The 21,424-nt window shown below is 40.2% G+C and overlaps 1 protein-coding gene across 6 annotated transcripts in view; it reads right to left on the bottom strand.

Annotated features, from left to right (window-relative positions):
- LOC123623006 (forkhead box protein P1) overlaps positions 1 to 21,424 on the bottom strand; it is a 163,273-nt gene that overhangs the window by 94,412 nt on the left and 47,437 nt on the right. The window contains exon 1 of one of the 6 annotated variants that reach the window (XM_045529633.1): positions 10,967 to 11,075. The exons of 3 other annotated variants lie outside the window; for them this stretch is intronic. The gene's annotated coding sequence lies outside the window, so the exon portion shown is untranslated. Of the gene's footprint in view, positions 1 to 10,222; positions 10,368 to 10,966; positions 11,076 to 21,424 lie in introns of those variants that run through there. 2 more of the 6 variants (XM_045529632.1, XM_045529634.1) reach the window with 2 other exon arrangements.

Genomic DNA, 21,424 nt, shown 5'->3' with positions numbered 1-21,424 from the left:
ATGAATTCTGCAAGCTTTCTAGAATGTAATTTAGCTATTCAAAATAATCACTGCACTTGTGTTTAATTTGCAGACTACATGAGAACCATTTTGTCAGTCCCCGTAATGCAAGAAGACTATTTCATGAAAAATCAGCACCCCCCCCAAAATAAAAAGATAAGGAAAGAAAAAACAATGAAAGAAAAGACAAAACCTGTATGTCTTCTAACAGTAATATTTAAGCATCTTAACTTTTCTTTGGTTTCTAATCAAACATGTGACAGCAAGAAGCTAGAAGCAGTAAAGGATATACTTTGTTAAAAAGGATCTGCTGTCATCTCATGTATTACAATAAAAGGTAATAACATGTTTTGCACTTTGCCTGTGTGCCACTTAAAAAAAAAAAATCCGGCAGACAATAGCTGATCAGAAGATAAAAGAATTAAAAAATCTTTCAGGGGAGCAGTAAGCAAAAGGCAGAAATGCAGTATTAATTTTATGTAACATAATGTCTTAATATGCAGTTTATCTTGACTTTTTCACATGATTTGTCCTGTCATTTGCATAGCGAGCTCTCATTCCTAATTTCACAGTCATTATGCACTGATGTCCCGATTTCTCAGCATCACTAATTTTGATGAACTAAAAATGGTTCCTGAAGGTCAGATTCACGTACAGTGAATGTTCTCCACTGTTGTTGTGGGCATGTTTCGTGTGTAGGGATGTTGATGTGCAAATTTCACATGTTTAGAAAACACTAGCTAGAACATTCGAAAAATTTCATTAACCCAACTCTGGAAGGTCATACATGAATTCTTCCTATTACAGTGGCCTTTTAAGTATAGATGTAGATACACTGTAATTTAAAACAGATGGGCATGTCTGAATATTTTTATATGCAAAATGGGACAGATGTATATGAATGGATAAATTATCCTTTTAAAAAGATAATTTGCAGCACGAAATATCACCAATGATTGGAACAGTGAACTTGCATTCAGTCTAGGGCAAACACCAAGAAGACATTATCAAAACATCTAACCATCTACAAATTAATTCCAATTAATCTACTTTGTCTTAATACAGAAGAAACTTTTTGAATTTTTAAACATGCACTGGGTGCCAATCACTATGGTTTGAGCTGCTAAAGCCAACATATCACAATAGAAGTTTACTTTTCCTTGAGAGTTGCATCATCATACAGGGAGGTTTGATTAAGAAAACAAAAGAGCCATGTTTAAGGTTTCTTTTTTCCTCTGCATTTCTTGGATGATGTACAATATAAATATTCTTGAGCCAAATTTCTGATGGTGATGAACAGGAAAACAGACAGGAATAGGGTGGTGTAAAATCTAAACTGGTGATGAACAAGAACTTAACAGAGTTACAACAGAAATTATCGTAGAAATAATTGCCCGGTCATAATTTTTTAAAGAGCTGTGGAAATGCTATGCTAGAAAGGGGCACAAGTGAACTTTTGGAGGTGATGGAAATGCCCTATATCTTGATTGGGGTGGTAGATACGTAACTGTCTAAATTCTTCCACCTATACACTTAAAATGAGTGTATTCCAGACTATGCAAATTATGTCCCAATAAATTTGATTTTGAAAGTAAAAAATATATATCCTAAAATAGTTTTTAAAAATTCTTGTAAAATTATATGCATATTCCTAAATGAGAAACACCATTGTCCCTCAACTGTCAATTAAAAAATGGGGATCAGGGAAAGGACTGACATATACCTGTACAGATACTGTTTAAACACTTACATAGTCAATGGTTTCAATCTCCTTTTCCCATAGTTATTTATTCATTTTTTGCAGTCATGTTACACAACAGCACAATGAACTTCGAGTCTCCCCTTCTTTTTCCTTTTGGACATTTTGATGGTGGTACTGATGAGTAATAACATGCTAAAAGCAGCAGGCATAGCCAAAGGAGGGAAAAAAGCAAGAAGCCTGAGTAATCCTCCAAACTGGTGAATTGGTCTCTGAATAATCAGAAGTGGGCTATTATATCCTGATGGCCTTAACTTTGCTTTTACTATGTGAAACCACATTTTCATACCAGTTAGCTCTGGGCCTCCAAAGTGGGCTCAAGCTTAATTTATATATGTAATAAAACCAAGATTTCCCCAAAGTTTCTGCTCCAACATGTCACGAAAAGAGGTTATGGAAAGCTTTAACAAACATATTCAAATGGACCAGAAACCATGGTAGAAAAGAAAAAAAAAAAATCTGAGCATAGTTTAAGGCTTTAAATAGTTAAGAATTATAGCCTATATATCCACTCCCTTAATTCCCAATGTCCAACTTTTTCATGTAGCTAGTCCCTACTAATACTAGGAATCAAAGGGCATGCAGTACCAGCGAGAGGCTATTATAGCCCACACTTTATTGCCCATTACTACTGAGGTCATTAGCGGCAAGAGTGATTGTAGCAGTCTTAACCTATTGATCACTGTAACTACTATCATTTAATCCTGTGTTGAATGTCTGGAAAGCGGCTAAAGGCACACAAGAGAGAGTGCTTTAGCAATGAGAAATATGGCCAAAGCTTAGAAATTACACTTTGATTCATAAAATCTAGCCAGTGCTTTAAATCAATAGTATTTAAAACAGTCATGTGAGTTTTTAACTATAGCACTCTGATATTTATGGGCCCCTCTTTGAGAGTATTCAGTAAAAACTAAACTTTTTCAGATCCCAGGCCATCTACCTCACTCTCCTTGAGATGAAAACATTCATGTTTGTGTGGTACAGGGCTCATGCCTTAACTGGGAGTTCAAGCTAATTCTTGATTTCTTCCTCAAAAGACAATTTAAATAAAAGGCAAAAAAAAAGAAAAAATCACATCCCCGATACTGTAACTACCTTAACTGTTTGAGTATATAGAAATGAGTATGTTTTATGAGTTAACAATGAATCATAGAAGGCAATTTATGAAGAACTAGAATGATTCTGTCTAGCTGCCTTCAGGGATCAGAAATTCAAATTAAACTTCTGGCAGACATTTAAAGAATGCTAGCATACAAAAACTGAATTTAAAAAACACACACACAGTTAACACTCCTTCGTTGAGTTTCAAGAGGAAATCATGAATTTAAAAAAACACACGGCATGATATACTGTTGACTGATACCAACTAGGTGTGGCCGATCCCAGGTGCACACAAACCTGCAGCAATGGCAGAAATATAGCTGTGCCTGGGCCATTGGAACGCTGCTAGTACGGGCCTGCTGCTACCTTAATACCAGCAACTGGGGAAATGTCGTTAGCACTAACAACTGCTGTTAAAAGCCCATGCACTGCTGTGTAAATTCTGCCTGATACGGTTTTCTTTTTCTTCAAAATGACTCTATATCATCTGAATGCTTGAAGACTATTAAAATAATATGCCTTATTATTTTCTTTAATGCCCAACAGGGAAAGGTGGGTGATAGGAAGGGAAAAAAAAATCTGAAAAACAAACAAACAAAAACACTCAGAAACAATACTTATTTCTAATCTAGGAGACAATTGAAGGAATTAGGTGGGAGGGGAGATGAGACAATATAAATACGGAAAATAACAGGTTATCATTTTTTTCTCTCTCCTTAGTTTACATTCAAGTTAACTACAAGTAAATACTGCCCAGTGTAAACACACATAAATTTTGCACATCAGCATCTTCTCATAATTGCTATGTGTACAAATAATAGAAACAAGATAAAAAATTTTAAATACTGTTTTTTTCCCCCATTAACCTGGTTAATAATTTAGAAACTATTTTTAACCTCTGATCATTCACCCTATGTATGTCTCAGAAACTCATTTCCCTTCTTCCCTTCTATATTTCAGGCTGTGTCTGAGTGATAACTGACCAGGTTAGGCAGTGTCACCTGGTTAATCAAATAACAAGAGTGACACAAATTAAATTAGAAGGCTTTAGAATGTCAAAACAAAACCAAACGGAAAATATGGCTCTGTTAAAAAAAAAAAAAAAAACAAACCCTATGCCAAATTTTTTATGACCATATAGAAGCTAGCCTGTGTAAAAGAAAATTAAACACCATCACCTCTGGCCCCATGTGAAAAATAAGTTTTCATAATTAATAAGCCAATGGATACAACAGATGTATCAGCAAACAGAAAAGTTAAGAAGCTTCTATCTGTGCTCCATGGTATTTCAAAAAAAAAAAAAAAAAACAACAAAAAGAACCAACCAGGTACTACACAAGGTAACTATCATAAATGAAGGAAAATACATTTCTGACATAATATTTCAGTATTTAAAAAATTAAAAATACTTGCTATTTATGTGGAAAGCATAATTCTGTTTCATTATGGAATTCTGCTTTTTGTATAACTCTTTTAGACTTAGCTATTTTGCCACAATACTGTACAAAGCATTAAGGCAGGTAATGGTTATTATATTAATGCAAAATCATCTAAGTACTCAGTCATTAGCATAACTGTTCTCTCAGTAACAATACAACCACCTATTAAAATTTTAGGAAAAAAAGACCTCTTTAAAACACAATTAGCATTTCATTTTTTATCATTTTGTTTATTACATTCTATCAAGAAAGGCTATCTTTCTTTCACAAAAAATTGTAAGGCCAAGACTTGCCTGCCAATCAGGAGTTATTTCAGGTTATCAACCCTAATAAGCAATCTCTAGCAAATCTCTCCCAGCTATTCTTCTTTTGTCTTTAAATCTTAAAAAGTGGCATAAAGGCTTATTTGTTTACAGCAGAGGTATTAATGGAACCTCAACTGCTCTCCTCTAACATTTCCCAGGCACACAAGGTTACTCCACTAAGTGCTAGCATAATTGTTTTAGCTCTAATAAATATCAGCTTCATTTGCATAAAAATGTAAAGTTTACATAAATTAAATCGCTTCTCCCATTAGCGATTGTTAAATACAGGAAACAATGGAAGATACACATGAAAATAATCACCCAATAAGCACTGATCTTTTCAACCTAGCAACTATTATTATTATTATTATTATTATTCAAATCAAGCAAATGCCTCCTCTTTCCTTCTTCAACCTCTTTCTCCTCGTGTAGGTGGGATGAAAAACAATTTAGTGCATGTGAATCAAACATGCTATGACATTTTATATTAACAACAAAAAAAATCATTTTTAAGTGCTGCAAATAGGAGGAGGGGAGAACTATTCTAAGAAGGTACCTCAGAAAAGATTCTATCCACAGATCTTTAGCTCTTGAAGAGAAAAGGGAGAGGCCTTGGCTAAATAAGTTCTCTTAAAGTACTATTCAAAATAATGAAAGAGACGGCAACTGTATCAATCCTATTTGAGAAACATATGATTATAGCAAGATAACTTATAGATACAGTTTTAGGTGAATGGTTATTGTTAAATGAAGAAAAATAAAATGTTTAGCTTTTGTCAAAAAAAAAGAGATTTTTCTAAAACTAAGAATTAAATTTATAGCTTTGCTTTCTTCATGCTTTAACTAAGCACAGAAAATTTCATAGGGAGCTTAACTGCAAATGTGTATTTTTTTCCCTATATTATTGGGGTGGGGAGAGGACTATAATTGAATTTAAACTTACAGGTAGGCCAAAATTAGATCATTCCAAAGTTTTATAAGGCCTTACTTAGGGTGCAATCACTTTTGTAAAAGAATTACAACTTTAAGTTTCTTAAATTGTGCAGTTTCTCACGCCTATTTCCAACACCTTCACCTTATACATCACAGTTAAGCTCAGGGGTGCAAATGAGATTCTAATGAGAAAACATCAGTTGCTTCTTTGACAATCTCACCATTCACTGATTTATTTCTAATGAAGACAAAGCCCAACCAAAAGCTTCCTACATGTTAAAGGTCAAAATATGTTCAAAAATGCCTAGTAAAATCAAGGCAAATGGGAAACCCGTGAAGACCCGCCTCATGAAGTGGTGTGACAATTAGAGTAATTGTACAAAAAGCCATCTTCAGGAAAAAGTAAAAGAAATTAAGCTGCCACAACTGTAACAGGTTAGATGAAAAAAATCAAAATTTAATATATTCTCCCCTGTGTCATCTTGTTTTGTCAAGACATCAAATAGAATTGGGAAGTACAAAATAACAAGCCCTTGAGAAATCACAGAAGCCGACCTTTTTGATGTTGTTGATTTACCTTGTTCTCAGTTATTTGAACAATGATGTTTCAGATTTAAGGGCAAGATAAAGCTTAGAAATTAAAACATGATACCAAGGTATTCTAAAAAGCTCACCCTAACATTTAGCCTGCATCTTCATTGATTAGTTGCTTTTAACTGGATTTGAAAATGAGGCACAATGCATGTGTTCAGCATTCCTTTTTCCCATTCTAAATTAATTTCTTCTCAAACAACTGCCAGATTGGAGGAGAGACTCAGAGAAGATTATTCTTACAATCTAAAAGGAGAGGCCCAGGTTAGCTCTTCTCAGATAATGCAAGTCCTCGTAACTGCAGAGGATTGTTTAGCTAAGAGGTACCTGAGTTTTCTTTTTTAAATGAAAGAAAATAAAGCTGAATGCAGAATGCCATTTAGGAGGGGCAAAAAAAAGTAGTGCACACTCTGAAATGAGTAAAACAAGTGTCCAGAAATATGCTGCTTCCAAGAAAATAAACCTTTCACTAAACATCAAATTTAGCTTACAGAGTTAAGACTATCCCCAAATCTAGCCATACAGGTGCATATAAAGCTATATACTCCTTTGCCCCAAGAGATCTACAGCTCGTCAGCAATGCTTAACTCCTAGCCTTACAGGAAATATTCTGTACAAAGATATATGAAATCAGGCTATCACAAAATAGCATTCTCAATTTTTATATGTAGGTAGTTACTTGTACTGAAGCATATATATAAACCCAAAATTGCAGCAGTTAAAAATATCTGCTTACAAGGCACTAAAAGCAAATAATCCAGTATTTCCAAGCACTAGAATTTATAAAACCTAGACAGTTAATAAGCTATTGAATGATTATAACTCCTTGCCATCAAATACACATTTTAACATGTAACACACACAAAACATAATTTACGTATTTATTTACTCTAACCTTCTTTGGTCAACTGTTGCTGCATTATCCCTTGTTTATAAATCACAATAAACTACATGAAGTGGATTCTAACTGGCCATTATATTTGCCCAGTCACAAAGAACATGGTTTTAAGGTTCTCTTTAGTGATGGTCATTCACAGCTAAACCACATAATAGAATAAATTTCTCCAACCTTCTTTTTGCCAATTCAAATTTTACTCAAATTTTAGTATAAACTGAGAAGCTAGTTACAACATTCTCTCCTGATTGTCTCAGAAACACAGTAACTCAAATAATATTTCTGCCACATTAGCTAAGACAAATCTGGAATCTCATTAATTAATCTTTAATTAATCTGGATTTTATTTTCACTGTATCTTCCAATCGTGTGGAGGCTGGCTGAAAAGTTGTAGAACTGGTCAGTGTCATAAAAGAGTTTATCTTTCTCAAGTGACAGCTCCTGACAATGTGCAAATGCAAGGCAGCGATGGTGAGGTTTTGTTTTTTAAGGTACCTTCAACTGCAAACAACAAAAAAAAAAATTCAAACCAACCATTCCTATCATAAGCTTTCTGATGATTTATGGTTTACCAACTGAGCAAGGTTACGCAACACTGCATGCCTTTAGATGCATTATTTCAGCTAGTTGAGATTTAATTAAGATCACAGCCTCTAAAATCCCTGTCAAATGAAAATTCAGAGAAGACAATATACTATATATCCTCATGCAGAATGTTTCCATTCCATCCCTGGAAAAATATGAGTTAATCTGTGTTTCTATGGTTGCAGACAAAAGTTCACTAATTTTGTTTTCTTTTGACACTTAGGTTGTTTTCTATTATATGTCATGAGATCACTCCCTTTCAGGGAGGGAAGAAAAAAAATCGAGAGCGAAACATGTTGTAGAAAATGCACTTGACATTATTAGTAGACATTATCATAGCTTAGCTATGATGTCACCACATTTTCATATAATCAACCCATGCTTAGAAGTTTCATTTAATGAAATATGTTTATTAAAAAACACAACCCACACAGAGAGCCTACCTTTCTTGAATTACTCTGATTAAATAATTGACATCTTATGGTTCTCATTTTCTTAACTGACCAACTTTTTGTCAGACAAGCTGCACATTTGGGCAGGAAAGAAAGTTCTTAAGGCAAACAAGTGAATATGAAGCCCATTAGTTTCATTCTATAAGTAGTTCTTAGAGGAAAAAAAATCTTTAACAGATTTCTTTTTTATAGACCGGTATTGACCCATGCTATTTTTTTTTTTAAGAAAAAATTTATGACTGTGTGGCCCTTTACCTAGACAAATGTATTTTTATTTGCATCATCTTAATATTTGGTTGCTTATCTCATGTCTTAGAAATGACAGGTGCTTGCAGTCTCACTCTTGACAGGCCACTACACAAATAACTGTCTTGCCTGAAAGGGCTAATGCAGTACTAATGAACAATAAATCAACTTTGATTATCAAGTGTCAGCCCAATGCGTTTTCAGTTCAGCTCTATCACATCCTAGAGTAAGTCAGCCAGTGTCTCTGGGTAGGCAGTCTGTATTTTGGTTTCATTTTTACACACTTTTCACTGAAATGTGTCAGGCAGCTACAAAGAATCACATAAAATAGAGGCCCTTGTTCAATTTATGCAAAGGGTATCAATTAGGAGAATGTGCTTCTGTCTTCATTTGGTTTACTTAGTGATGAGTCTCAACAGTCAAGAAAGCTTTGTATTCTTTTAAACAACAATAACAGCAACACATCAAAACCTAAACTAGAATCTTAATGTGATCGTGTTCCAGGTATTTGGCACTGACATGCTAGCTTGAGTACTTTACCATATAAACCACCTTTGACTGCACATACACATACATTCCTCTTGGAAAATCTATTACAAACAAACAAACAAAAAAAGCAAAACAGGGCCACTTCTAAAATGAAAATGTCACTTGCTTTAAACTTAAAAAAAATTGGCTTAACGCTGACTTCCTAATGATAAAATAAATGTAACTTATTTTTTTCTTAAGCAGATTAGTCATTGATAGTATGATTCACATTTCCTGTTATCAGGCTTAATTTTTCCCCCAAATGTGTCACTTTTAGAATGTTGGAATCTATGGAAATTAGGTGATTTGCATTTTAAAACTGGCTTGATTAGAACATTTGGTTTGTTTGGACAAAAATTATTAGACATTTTAGCTATAACTGCCAGGCCTTGAAGGAGTTAATACCAAAGAGGAAGAGTCTATATGTACTTTGCTCTAAAACTTTACCACCCACTTCCTAAGGTCCTCTCCTTCCCATCATGACACCAGGGGAGGGGGGAAAAAAGTCCCGTTTCCACTGACCGTCTTTCATGCAGTTCTGACAGTTGAGTTAGCTACATTCGGAGCCGGTTCAGACGGGAGTACCCCGTGGCAATTCCTCAGTCGGCTGCACGTCCAAACCCAAACCCCGCTCACTACTTAATTAACCAGCCAAGTAATGCAACTAGAGGCTTAGAATCCCCAACCTGCCAGAGTGTTCCATTCGCCCGCCTGCCTGCCAGCTTCGGTGTGGGGCTTTATTCCTCCCCTCCCCCTTTACTGTGTGTGAACTCCTTGAATTTGAACAGCTAAGCTGAAAATAGCCCAGACAGATATAGAAACAAACTATCAGAAGTAAAGAAACATCTACACTGGTTACACTGAGATTGAAGGCTCCTTGTATATTTCACACGCTCTGAAAGTGACATAAATCACACCCCAGATACGTCCCCCGAACGGAGGGATGGCGAGGGCTTTACCAAAGTGGCTGCGTGAAGGCCAGACCAGCAGAACATGAATCGCAAACGAAAAGATGAGAGAGAGAGAGAGAGAGAAAGAGAGAGAGAGAGAGAAACACACAAGCAGGACTTCCTCCAACTCTCAACTACACCCCACCCATGAACATTTAAAAAAGAGAGAGAGAGCGAGAGAGCAAGGGGGGGCGATCTCTCTCCAGGACCCACAGGCCTGTCGCTCCTTCTTCTCACCCCTCCACTCCCTCCCCGCCTCCACTTCCAAAGCGCAACTCCTACCCAAGTTGGTAAACAGCGATCATTAGTATTATTTTTCCAGGACTCAACTTCAGAACCCTCGGGCGCTCCTGCCTTCCCCGGCGAGGCCCCAGGAAGCCGGCCCCGCCGAGCCCGGGAGGGAGAGCGAACCGGCAAAGAGCAATCGGAAGGACCAACCTGACACTCTCCATGTAGCCGCCAGGCGCGCGGAGCCGGCCGGGGCGCCCGCGCGGGCCGGGGAGGGTGCGGCGGCCTCGGCGTGCAGGCGGACTGCACGCGCGCAGGGCGCTCCGGCTCGCGGGCTGACAAGCCGCGCCGCGCCGCGCCCACCCGCCCCGCCCTGCTCCACCAATCACAACCCGCCTCTAAACACCCCGCGCCGCGCCGCGCCCCACACAATGGGCTCCGCGGCCCGCTCCCCGCGCCCGCGTGCCCCGGCCCCCTCCGCGCGGCAGGTGGAATCACGCTCTGCCGCAACCCTGCTTTTGTCTCGAGAGCAACTCCACTTAATCGCTGTTAACCCTCTGCCCCGCCTCCGCCTGGAGTCTGGGCAGCCGGGCACCGCGCGCATCCCCTGCCTCCGGCCCGGGCTGCGGGTTCGGGGCTCGGGGCGGCCTCGGGTGTTGGTTTCATCTTGGAAACTGACAAAGAGTTGTCCGAACCTTTCGGAGAAACCCGCGGGGCGGAGGGGGGGGACCGGCGCTCGCGGCGCAAACCCCACCGCTCCGGGCAACTGTTTGGAATCGGAAGGGGATGCGGGGCTCCAAGGCAGCGCGGAGGAGCGCTTTCCTCGAAAACGGCCTTTGGAGGAGAACTTTCGCTTCACGTCCATGGGTCCCCGAGCCTCAGCCTCCCCACACCCCTTTCTTTTCCACGGTCGGGCTCGCCAAAGTGTGTTTGTGCGCGCAGAGGAAAACTCACCCGACATGGGGTTGAAATAAATAACCACCAAACGTGCCTCCTCGCTGAACCAAGCTACTTCCCCTCTAGAACGACAGCTGCTGAAGAAAGCATCTGCCACACGTTTGCTAAGAAACCATTCTTTAAATTCCTTTCTTATTTATACAACAACAGCAACAACAACAAAAGCTATTCTCAAGAAGCATTTTAAGATGACCTGCTCTTTTAGGAATTGTCACTGCTCTTCAATGCTGAGTACAGTGTTGAAAAAAAAAAGAAAAGAAAAAGTCACTAATACGTTAAACTTTGTTGGCTCAACTGCCACGATCTCAGTGCCAGGTTCATCTAGTCAATTTCGGCAGCTCCAGAAATCACCTATTTACCATCTTCAAACTTAGAGAAAAACTTCCTGGCCTGTACTAAAAAAAAAAACCTCTAAGATTTTTATTCTTTTTCTCAAAATATTTGAGGACAAGGAGTAGTGTTATCAATGATTACCTATTTTCCCTCAATTGGGAAAAAAAGAAAGAAAAAAGGCAACAAAGCCTAATCCAGTAATTCCAAGAGTTTTACTTGAAAGTAGTTTTTGATTTGGGCAGTATTAAATGCAGGCTACTACAAACCAGAAAGCATATTGATAATATTTCCAGTCAAGCAAATGCCTGAATTTCAACAAAGTCAGCAGGAGCAGACAATTCCTTCATTAGTCTGGCTATAAAAGAGACAACAACGTCAATTGACCACCAACCTATGATCAGATGTTAAATGGGTGCAGCGCGGATCGCTCTCCACCCCAAAGTGTTTTTGTGTCAGATAACAAATTTATTAATGGGATTTTTTCAGGTCACAAAATGTGACCCCACCCTCTCATGAATATTCAATAAAGAACCAAGGGCGTTCTTTTTGGGGGTGGGGGGCAGAAGGGCCTTAAATGTGCCAGAAGGTCCCGTGAATCAGTAGAGTTCTGACTCTTAAAGAGACAAGACACTCCTTCCGGAGGGGCTGGCAGTGCCCCAAGGGCAGGAAATAAAAATAAAGGAAGTTCCCTCCAACCGATGCACAGGGAGAAAGTGGAAATGGTCACTTCAAAAATACACAAGTGATTTTTTTCAAACTTTTAAAATTAATTTGAGATTTGATGTTTGTGAACAAAATTGGGTTTACTTTGAATAAACAATTTGTTTTTTTTTTAAAGCTAAGTTTCTCATGAGGCATCCATAAAATTCATGCATGCTTTTACAAGTTGGGCTCACTCCTTTGCAGATCAGTGTTTATCAGCTAATAGTCTCCAGGAGCATCAAAACAAACAATAAACAAACAAACAAAAAACATTACAGATGCTTATGACCCAGCTGCAGAGACAAGCCTTACACAAAATAATTAGAGACTGATGCAATGCAGTGGTTACTCAAGTACTAAATTGCACGGTGGTGGCTGTAAGCACCATGGGACCGCAGAGGAGGAGGAGATCACTAGGAACAGGAGAGGTCTGGGAAGGCCCCTTGGGGAGGTGGTGTTTAAAGACTGATGGTTTGGATAAGGGGGAGGTGACAACAGGGAGAGGGAAATGGCTTAGCACACTCACTCAGAAGCCACCTGGAGCCCATCCTGCCCTCTCTCCAAACAGACAGATGACATGGTGACTCAGAGACTACTTCTAGGCAAGGAAATGTACCATCAGTGATAAACCTGGGTAAACTGCATAGGTCCAGGGCATTTTGGTTAATTCTGAACACTCATGATCCCCTCATGTGGTCCTGTGTGTACTTGCCATGTGCTTGGGATTCAGTAAGAACTGGAACATTACATGGATGGAGGACATGTAAAAGCTACAGTCAGAGAAGACTTAGTTAAAGCCATTTATTCATTAACATGAGTGCCAGGTCATTTTGGAAATGCTGGGTTAGGAAGGCCAAAAAAAAAAAAAAAGAAGAAGAAGAATTAGGGTTGTGGGGGATTTAGAATGGGCTACTCAGCAAGAGAGTCTCACGTAGTTGTTGTAACTTGAACAAAAATTTCAATCCCCATTTTACAGAGGAGGAAACTGAGATTTGGAAAGGTAAAGTGATTTTTTTTCTCCGAAGAATCAAACACACCCAGCACCACAGGCTCACAGGTGTAAGTAGATATGTATAGTTATAGAAAAAAAGAGGTCATGATAATATAAAATGAATATGGGGGGGGGGGGAAGAGAAGGCTAATGTTTAAGGAAGAGTGAAGGAAATGCCAAATACCATACTTAAAAATATTTTTGATGCCCACATCCTAACACCCACAACAGATACAGCTCTTGTTCAAACACCACATATTAAGAAACCTGTCAGTTGCTAAATGAGTCCATTGTGCAGCTGGCTGTGCATTTAAGAACAGATTACTATGATCCCACACCAAACTCTAACCACCAAATAACACACCTGGGACTAAAATCATGTATTATATTTGGTTCTGCTGAGCCTTAGCCTTGAATACAGAAGAAAGTGAAAGGTCTCACTGCCCATTCAGAGCTGAGAGCGGAGATAAGATGTATTAAACCGGAGGAGCATCTCGTCAGGACATTATTCCCACACACTGATGAATGGCCCAGTGAAGCAGAGACAGCAATGGTCCTGGCCCACATGGTCCTCAGCTCCAACTGAGGGCCTGCTTTGCCAGGAGCTGCTTGGAAGTAGCACGAGGAAGGACCTGAGGATGGGTTGAAGATTCAACTGCCTGATGAGAGGCCAAAACCTTAATTCAATTACAAACAACACTTATTTCCCTTCCCTTTCCCAATTAATTTAGTGGACCATCCAGGACATATTCTGAAATGATAAAGACATTCAACCAACTGATTCTATTGCTAGAGAGAAAAAGCTGAAGCAACAAGAATACAAAATGTAGGCCTCTAACCCCAGCTTTGTGCTCGATAGCCTGCCCGGGGAAGCTGGTCTCTCCAGAAGGAGGGATGCTTTCAGTATTTCTCCAAAGACCGCCAACGGGGTAGCCCGTCAGAGTTACTAAATTGCAACAGCAATGCCCCATTCCTGAGATTAGGCATCTGTCTCCAAGGAACCACTGTTCCATCTTGATTTAAACAGTGCTTTTACTAAAAACTATAAATTAATACATCATCCATCTACAGGGAGCTAAAGCAGTTAGCTCCATATCAATATTGTTTATGTCACTGTTGTGTCTATGTTGACAATGAAGCTAATTATGTTGTTTTTCTTCTGTGCCTGCTAGTTTGGCCAAGGGAAAAGACTGCGAGTACTCCCTGTTCCACAGGAGTTTAAATTCCTCTTTATGACGTCCTCCAAATTGCCATTTGTATCTTCACTTAATGCAACATTTTATAATGCCAGTGTTTCTGGCTAATTTATACATGCACAGTGTGAATGACAACATTTAGGTGACTTCTGAGTATGATGCATACATGAACTATAGAAGACACAACAAAAAAGAAGATAAAAGAAAAAGAAAATCCCTCACTCTAAATGTAAAGACGTTCACAAAACATCACAGGTAAACAAAATCATACATGGAAAAGGAAAAGTGGCAACATCCTTTCCTCACTCGGCATCTAATTGACAATAATAAATCACTCTCATTTATGATAGAACTATAATCCCTTGTTTTAACATAATGTGAAATTTCTTAGTGGACTGCTTCTGCCACGAGGTTAGAACAGATTACACTGAAGTGTGCAAAGTTCTTGAAAAGGTACATGTTTGGGGGCAGGAGAGCATGTCCCGTAGAGCTTTATCCTTCAGATATCGGGGGAAAAAAATCACTACCACCACCCTCAAACGTGATTCGCTATTTCCCTTCCTCAGAGTGACAGCATTTGTGACACAGTCACAGGAAAACCCTCGATTCTGAGCATAACCAGAATTGGGGCACCGAAGGGGAAAGAAAAGATGGCTCTTGGGGAAAGAAATTACATTTTAATTTTTTTTTGGCATTTAATTATGTAGAAATCACTGAATATCAGACAAAGGCAACTGACCACCTTTAGTTAGTATAGTCAGCTTTTCCAGAGCCCTGTGGTGTGCAGCAGGCCTGCAGAGAGGCGAAGGGAGCGTGTTCCACCTTGCCCTCTGAACAATGCTCACCAATCTTCCTCCCATGCACGCCACCCTCCTCTGACCCTAGGTTGACACACCCTCGTGTCAAAACCTTCTTTACGCCTGCCCTCTGCTGGTAAGCCTGCCAGGACTAGGAAATTCTGACTACCTCCACTTATTCAGAAGACAACTTTTAAAAGCCGGACAGAGAGCGGACATGTAATGAACTATTAACTGGAACATATAAATTAAGACATTTAAACAAAACGAGGGGGGGAGGGGTGGCCCTAGTGAAATATGGTACTTTTAATGTAAAAACGCACATCCGTCTATTCTATTGCCTGCTCACTCACAGCACCAGAGTGCCAAACTCTATATTTTAGCTCGCCTAAGAGAACAACCTGTATTACTGTCGGGCATCTTGCCTTCTTTTGCTCACTCTCCGGGGAGAGCATGTCGGCGCATTTTCAGTAAAACACCTTCTTAGCAATAATGGGCCACTGTTCCCATTTCAGTGGTCCCTGAGGTTTCATGATACAGTATATTTAGCTGACTCGCAGTTCAAGTTTTCCTCTAGCATTCATAAGATCCATAAAAAAGGGAGGAGGAAAAAAAAAAAGAGGCAAAGGAAGAGCTCTTGCTCATCCTTTGTTTAAGTAAGAAAACAGTTAACTTTGAGACTGATTAGCTGGCATGACTTACACAAAACAACGGGATGCGCTCCCAGGCCTTCTCCCTGCTAGGAGAACGCTCCAGCACGTGCGGGCCAGACTCCCAGCTGAAGGAGGGCTCTGGGCATTAGGGGGTAAATTTCCACAGCAGCATGCTGGGGTTTAACAGGGCAACTCCTGTCAGTGTCAATGGGAAGCACGAGGCCTGTACAAATCCCTGCATACCATTTCAAAAATATATCTCCAAGACGGGAAAATGAAGCTTAGCAGTTGCAACCTCAAAAGCATTCAGGAAGTAGCACTCTTGACAGCGCTTTAGATGCCGAGTAAATGCTCTTATAAAGAACACCCAATCCAGCCGACAATAAATCTTACACCAGGGAAGCCTGCACAGGACTGTGGAATCCCCTCCAAAGATAATTGCCTTCCACGCTGTGTGGCATAGAAACTGCCACACACAAAACATTTTCTGGGGCCCTATAGCTCTCCATGGCTTGCTTTTCTTTCCTTAATAATCGCCAATTACACACACACACACACACTCTCTCTCTCTCTCTCTCTCTCTCTCTCTCTCTAGTTTTAAGAATGACTACATAAAAGTAAAAGATTTATCTTCTTTTCGAGAAAAAAAGTTATGAGGCAAGTTCTTAGGGGGCAGGAGGAGGGAGAGGGGCGCTGAGCTGAGAGGATGTGTGTAAGAACTCAGGAACAGAATCTGAGACAGACATCCAGGTGAGCAATTCTGGGTCTCCGCTTCCTCCTCTTTGAAGGCTCATGTAGTTTTCAAACAGTTCCAAGTACTGGGACTCATCCAACAGGCCAGCAAAGAGGTAGGCAGATCTTTTCCCAGCCAAAGTGGCCTCAAGCAGTCTGTTTTAACTCTGAGATTGTACAAGAGTACTAGCTATGACTTCGGGTTCTAGTAACGACTTTGTCTTGAATGAACAGCGTGATTGTGGGCAAGTCACTTCACCTCTCTGAGCCTACACATTTCACCTACAGAAAGAGAAAGATGGATGAGATACTCTCTATGGTTTCTTAAACAACAACAAAAACAACTATCATTAGCCAACTGCTTATCATGTACCAGTTACACATTTTACACTAGCAAAAGACTAATGTCTAGGTATCTTCTGCTTACCATTAAGGTCCTACATAAAACTACCAGAAATATGGTTAAAAAGTACAACCAGGATTTCAGAGCTCAGGAATCTTGAACACTACCATGTCAACAATCAGGGAAAAACAACAACCAAAAATACTTTTTGGGAAACAACCCACAGCCCCTGTTGGGATCTTTTCTAGGTCTTAAACCCTGTGCAACATCAACAGCGTGTGGTCCACAGAGTAAGTCACATACATGCTTTAAGACTTGGTAGATTTAGTTGAGGTCTCAGACAAAGCCTCAAAAACAACCTGACTTCCAAACATATTTATTGTTCTGTGTGTTTGTGATTTTTTTTCTTCTCTTCTTTAACCACCTCAGTTCTTTTTTTTCAACTATGCCTGTTTCCACCAAAGAGGTTTCTGAATACCCAGCCCAACCTCCCAAGCCATTTGCCTGCTTCTGTCAGTTTCGTATTGGAAAGAAGAAATGAAAGTGGACAGTTTTACGCATCAGGTGGCTACTAGTGGGGATTTCTTTTCTATCTCAGGCTGAAGCCACAGCTAAGGTTTAGGTTGGACTGCAAGGGACATTTGGAAGAAATAATATCACAGAGATATCAGACCCCTTTTTGGAGTCGAATAACATTTTGAGAAAACACATACAGAAACGTAGTCCAGCCTGCAGGCCAATTATTTATTTTTTATTATTTCAAATGGCATTTTCATCCCTCATGAGGAAAAGCAGTAGATGAAGCAGGAAGCTTTCAGGCATATAGAACTTCCCTCTTTTCAAACAAATAAGGTATTGTGTTTGAACAATAGGAGGAATGTCTAATTGATCTTAATTAAATTCAGTGATGTCCAATTTTTGAGATGGGTCAGAACACATCTATGTAATGTCACAACCCAACAGGCCAGACCTTTGAAATCAGGGAGCTCTGTGGTTAACTGTTCTCTGACACCCTTTTTCATCAATTCACCATTCCATTGCATGACTAACTCATTCTTCCCTCCAACTTTCTTCTCTGCTTAAACACTTCTCTCCACTTCATGCTAATCCTGACCTCTTCCTGGCTCAGGGCTTATATTAATAGTGTATCAGCAGCAATAGCAATACTCCTTACTTCTGGCCATCCTTCTGAAGTTGCACAGCCCTGCCATATACTATCTCATCATTCTCATGACAACCCATAAAATAGGAATCTTATTAACTCCACTCCATACAGAGAAGGTTACCTGGAATTTGGAGCAAGAGCCATGCGAGTTTGAATTCAACATTTGCTACTCAATTAGCAAAGTAAGGGAGTTATAAAAGTTCAGTTTGTCTGCATTTCCTCAGCTGTAAAGTAGGAACAATTATCTGCCTCACAGCTTCAAGGTGTGGCAAGCAGTCGGGGTACAAGCAACTGCCCTAGCAAACTGTCCTATGTTGGTCGCTGTTAGGGGAGTCACCCGAGGTCACTTGGCTGGTGAACGCTTAAAGAGCTGGGATGTGACTCTCTTCTCTAGAGCTCTGTCTTCTGCATTAGGGAGCCTCTTCAAGTACGGTTGTAGGGCTCAGGAGACTTTGAGACAATAGCTAAGATAACAAAGACGGGAGCCAGTCATGAACAGGGAGGTGTCAGAATTCCTGTAAAGAGGTTGCCAGTCACAAATTGGGAGGGCAGGTACTGGGACTTTGGCACAGGGTTTGGCAAAGAAAGGGAAAGTGAGGGAAGGGCTGGTGCCTGGTGACAGGATGGCTGAGAAATACAGCAATACTTAACGGGAGTGTGTGATGGGCTTGGCACTTCCCATAATCGCTCCTAATCCTCCAAACAACCCTATCAAGTAGGCATTATTGCACCCACTTAACAGATATATAAACTGAGGCTCCGAGAGCTTAAATTACTTAACCAACAACTCAGAACTAGTAAGCGGGTAGCTAGGACTTGAATGACTCCAAAACAAGGTTTTTATGCCCTATGCTAAAAACTAGACATCAGGCTGGGACTAGTACTGAGCTTGGGAGAACACAGAGGCAAGTCCAGTTTTATTTACACCCTTGGAAAACAGATGTGACCAAGCATCACAGATTGGTTAGCATGAATGGAACCTAAAATAATACAAAGGTAAAATTCTGATGTCCTCTTTGCTTCTTATGGAATCCACAGTGACAATGCATGGCTGGGCTGGTAGAATGAGGGAAAGGGAAGTTGAGGGAGTGGCACAAAAGGCTCATGCATTCTTTTGAGTTACTTCTCCTTGATTAGGAAGCTTCTCACTCTCCCATCTCCACTGCTGGGGCAGGAAGGAGAGAGAGAGAGACACACACACACACACACAGTTTCCTCTCATCCCCTTCCAACACATTACTGAGCACCGGGCAGATGCCCTGGCCTGGATGGTGCCCGAGGGGAGCTTATCTTGTCTCTGATCATACGAGGCAGCCAGGCAATCTAACATGGTGAGTCTGGAGAGAGACTGCCATGGGTTCTAATCATGGTTGCACCATTTTCTGGCTGTACTTTTGGTAAATTACCAGTTTCCATGGACCTCAGTTTCCTCATCTATAAAAAGGAACTAATTCTAGTACTTTACCCACATAAGGTTTAAATGAGATAAAACAGACTTAGGTAGTGTTGATCCAACTCTAAAATTTAACTGACTGGCAGTTCTTTCACCCAATTAACCTTAACAATGGAAGAAGACATTTGGTTGTTTTGTTTTTTTAAATCCAAGGTAATGAGACCAAGAATCAGCCCCAGGAGGCAAAATGGCAACCCCACTTAATAAATCTCCAGGTTCCTGGTGTGCTACCCACCAGCCAGGGCATCACTTGGACGTGGTGAAGGAGTTGGTGTTTTGCTAAACATCCAGCTCTTAAGATTCCACTGGGATAGTCAAAGGAGGGGTGTCTCTGCCCTAAGTCTTGAGAACAATTAACTGTAGGTTGGCCAACATGAGACCTAATTTATAGCACCTTTAGCCTATGTTTTCACAATATTTTCTTCCTTTCATCTCATAGTGGAGGAGCCTGTCTCCAGGAAGGAAAGCCTTTGGTGGAGTCCCAGCCACTGTGGCTCCAGAAGGGGCTCAGCTTGTACCCAAATAGCATCATGGTTTAATGACATCAATGGGCTGATTTTAAGATTTTTTCCCCAAGTTTCTATTAATAATACCCAACTATCCAAATTAAGGAACAGAAATCTCTTAGTGCTTTCAGGGCACACAGTATGGTACCAGCCATCATTTGAGCATTTGCTGAAATTAAAAAACAAACATACTGAACAGGCACGGATCAGAGAAGAGGAGCTCCTCCCTCAGCCTAAGGGGATAAGGGAACTTCTAAAATAAGACAAGGGTGATGCTGAAGATTGAAGTATAATGCCCTGCCCCAAGGAGTTGGGCAGGCAGGATGGCAAAGGACATCTGAGCTACTGGAAGAGCATATGCAGACATTCACATGGGAGATAACATGACCCAGAATGCCAGCAACTGTGAAGGACTCGGCATGGCTGGGGTGCTGATAATTCATGCTCTGTCTCCCTTCCTTTGAGACCAAATGGTTTTTTTTTTCTTCTTCTTCTTAATTTCACCTATATTTCCTACCTCAAAAATTTACTCATCTCTTCCTCTTCTCATTCATGCTTTGAGCATGTCCTGTCCATGATTAACATGATCTTTCAGCCTTGACCTCAGCTGAGTCAAACACACATGCATACTTTTTCCCCAAGCCAGCAGAGTTTGATATTCTTTAGTCCCATGCTGGCATGCTCCCCACCCATGATTCCTAAGCTTCCAAATCAGAGATTTTGACTTAGTAGATCTCTGATAGGCCTCTAGAATTTGTGAAGTCCAACATTCAAGCAATGATTAAGTGCATGGATTCAGGAATTAGCTATTTTGGTCACCAAAGTATTTAAATAATATCACAGCAGACATGGATATCTTATTATACAATTATATAGAACAAAAGCTTGAAGAGACCTCACATCCAAGTAGGGGCAAACTTCCAAAACATCAAGGACTTGTGTGTTAATCCTTTGTAGATTACTAGGAGTGGAAACAGAACTCTAACAAAACCAGCATAGTCAAGACCACCACTGATTGTTCACAAGTCACTCTCATCCTGCAGCAAGGCTTCAATCTCTGCCCCATGAGGTCTTGTTTTAGTGTGCTTTCTCCTAAGGCAGCTTCACTGTACTGGGATGAAGGTGGCTTTTATTAATTTTTATTTATTTGTTCCTTATGAACTAAGTGGGGAGTGAGGGGAAAGGCAATGAAAGACCTGTTCAGTATGGTGACACTAAATGTCATAGTAAAGGAGAAAGGAGCCCAGACTAAACAAAAGAGTATCCTTCTATTAGACAAAATTATCCTCCTTGACAGAAACACACACACACACACGTTAAGACAGTAGGAGAGACTACTAATCTAGCCATCTTCCCATCCCCGGCCCTAAATTTGGGGTGGTCCCACTTCCTTGACTTCCTACAGCATTTACTTTTTGTGCCAGTCACTTTGGCTTTCCATCAAATATTCAATGAGTTCATCAAGAGTGCCCCGTACGTAACAGCTCCTAACAGAGATGTGATGAATTTACAGGCAAATGAATAAGCAAATAAATTAATGTTTTCTTTTTTCTCTTCGCCCCCACCAACTTTCTTCCCTCCTTC

The sequence above is a fragment of the Lemur catta genome, chromosome 18 (genome assembly GCF_020740605.2).
Source record: "Lemur catta isolate mLemCat1 chromosome 18, mLemCat1.pri, whole genome shotgun sequence".
NCBI lineage: Eukaryota > Metazoa > Chordata > Mammalia > Primates > Lemuridae > Lemur > Lemur catta.
This window is presented reverse-complemented; position numbering and strand designations above follow the sequence as displayed.